The following is a 2,867-nucleotide window of genomic DNA, read 5'->3' as shown; positions in this document are numbered from 1 at the left end:
TCCATTCCCAGCTTTCCCAGGAATCTCCATACTGCTTTTCAGATTGGCCGCACCAGTTTGCAGTCCTACCAGCAATGTACAAGAGTACCCTTTTCCCCACATCCTCTCCAGCACTTGTTGTTGTTTGACTTCATAATGGCTGCCAATCTTACTGGAGTGAGATGGTATCTTAGGGTGGTTTTGATTTGCATTTCTCTGACTGCTAGAGATGGTGAGCATTTTTTCATGTACTTGTTGATTGATTGTATGTCCTCCTCTGAGAAGTGTCTGTTCAGGTCTTTGGCCCATTTGTTGATTGGGTTATTTGTTTTCTTATTGTTTAATTTTTTGAGTTCTTTGTATAGTTGTTTAGGTCATAGGAACTGAAAAGCTTACTGAAAGAGAAACTTTACTAAGTCGAATGCCCTGATCCACTGTCCTATTTTTGTACCTGGTCATGGATTTGAGAACTGCTTGCTGAATAGCCTTGGTACCCACAGGGGCCATTCACTTGGATTGTCAATAGACTATCAGCCTCCTTATAAAATCTTCCTAGAAGACATCCTGAGGGTTACAGTGGAGTCACAGGAAAAATTAGTTGTCCTGTGGCTTAGAAGCATCTCCCATTATTCAATTAATCTACTTATGTAACTGCTCCATATGTATTCTTTCCTTAGCCTCAATTCACTGCAGATAGAATGTTTTCTCCTATCTTAATTTTCTCTGAGTTGTGAATGCAAGAAGATTATCCCAAAGTTCCAACAAAACCCACACACAGTTGTGCATATAAAAGTTCCACAATGTATTTCAGTGAGTAAAAAAAGGGATGGGAGAATGTCTTAGATGCCAGGATTTTCTTGACTATACCCTTGGATCCTGCATGTGTGTTATATTCAGTACTGTTTCCCTTGGCTTGTCACCTTAGAACAAAATGAAATACAAAGGAAGACAAAGACAAAGAGACAAAAACAAACAAGGGACCAAAACAACAACAACAAAAAAACTTGTTTCATGTTTAACTTTTCTCTAACTGTAAAGTATATTTTGTTTCTGTAGCTTCAAATGTAACAGATATAACCAAAACAACTGGATATAACTTGAGTTTTAGAAAATAACTTGCCCTTACATTATGTAAGAATATTATTTGGCCTTCTTCTACCCAAAATTGTTTTTAGTGGTTTCTCATGTGTGCTCTATTTGGTAGCTTATTTTAGATAAAATTCCATGGTTTATCTGTAAGTAGAAAAAAATCTCTCTTCCATTTTGGCTGAAGAAAAACAAACTCGATTCTTTGAAATTGTGTTGTAATTAAATCGGTGAATTCCAGATATATTAAATAATCTGTTCCTTTTCTTTGAACCCTTGTAAGAGTCAGGCATATATATTATTATCTGGACATTTTAAGCTAACATTAAATCATGTGAGATATGGCTTGGCAAATCCTAGAATTATTCACATATGATTTATATTAATGATTTGTTATTGTGGAGATAGCACCAAAATTATATATTTTCTGGGAAAATGGGTGCTTTTGTTTGTTTATGTTTTGAAATATAAAATCAGCCCTGACTAGTTATGGAGTCCCTGTTTTAAACAAACAAATAAATGAAAAATAAATAATATTTCAGTGGATATTTTTCGGTGGTAAATCTGTAAATTGACATTAGTTTCAACCCCTAATAAAAAACAAAACAAAACTCACTAAATGCGAATATTTTTATGTATTTACTCATTTAAAGGGGTCTTTTCTCCTTTAAAACTATATGAATAAAATTTGGAATCAGGGAGGTCTGAGCTAAATGACTTCTAGTTAAATTAATCTTGAACCTACAAATAAAGTTTGAAGAACCACATGTTTTGTTTCTTTAGAGGCCTATTTTCAAGATGTGGGTTTGAATTGTGGACAGTCACTCCTGAGAAAGAAGCCTAGGGAAGGACAAGGGAAGAAGACATGCTTGGTCTCCAGTTGTGTGGCCCAGGTCAGGGGCTGCATTAAATTTACCTCCTAAAGTACTTCATGTTTAGAACTTGCAGTCTTCCTTTTCTATCTTTCACATCTGTGTTTAGCATATTTACCTACTTTACTTCCTTTGCTTCTCACAATAGTCAAATTTAACTCTACATTATATATATATACCCATATATATCTCCTATATTGAGAGCCTCCCTTCCATTCTTACACTTTTGTAAATTCATGCCATGACTGCATGACCTGCAAGATTGAAAAAGTTTTCTTTTTGAAAAAGGAGCATAAAAATCTTGGTAATCTAGACTTCTGTTGGGGATGTTTTGGGCTCACTGAACATTGCTGAAGAAATGAAACATGCTTTGTTTACTTTATGTTTAGATGTTCCATTGTCTTTAAGTACTTGAGAAATGCACATCCTTTGTCCCTAACAACTTAGCTAGCCCTGAAAGGATGCAGTAATTAGGGCAGATTCATTCTGTAGAATGCTAAAGAAAGCCTACTGACATATACTTTAGAGCATAAGAGACGTGTAAAGCTAAACAATTGCATAAAACTAATGTATTTTTATGAGTAGACTGACATTGGGCTTTACATTTTATTATATTTTGACTTGTCCACTGGTATCACGGCAGTGATATGTCCTTCTATGTCAATTGAGACTTCATACCAATCTGCTCTTGCACAGATTTAGCCTTATTTGCTTGGCCCAAATCCTCTCAGATTTTCTCTTTAAAGATAAACATTTTCTTGTTTTCATTAAGAACATTGTCAAGAGTTTTCTAAATAACCTTTGGAAACCATCATATTTGATACAGAATCTCTTCTTTATAACTTTTTTCTTGTGCTTCTCTTTGGACAATGAATGTTCTGCCTGTTGTTTACCAGAGGTGTTTGCTTTATTATTGGAGGTCATGAAGCC

Source organism: Marmota marmota, unplaced genomic scaffold, assembly GCF_001458135.2.
Source record: "Marmota marmota marmota unplaced genomic scaffold, marMar, whole genome shotgun sequence".
NCBI lineage: Eukaryota > Metazoa > Chordata > Mammalia > Rodentia > Sciuridae > Marmota > Marmota marmota.
The sequence above is the reverse complement of the archived record's forward strand: the minus strand, read 5'-3'. Positions refer to the sequence as shown.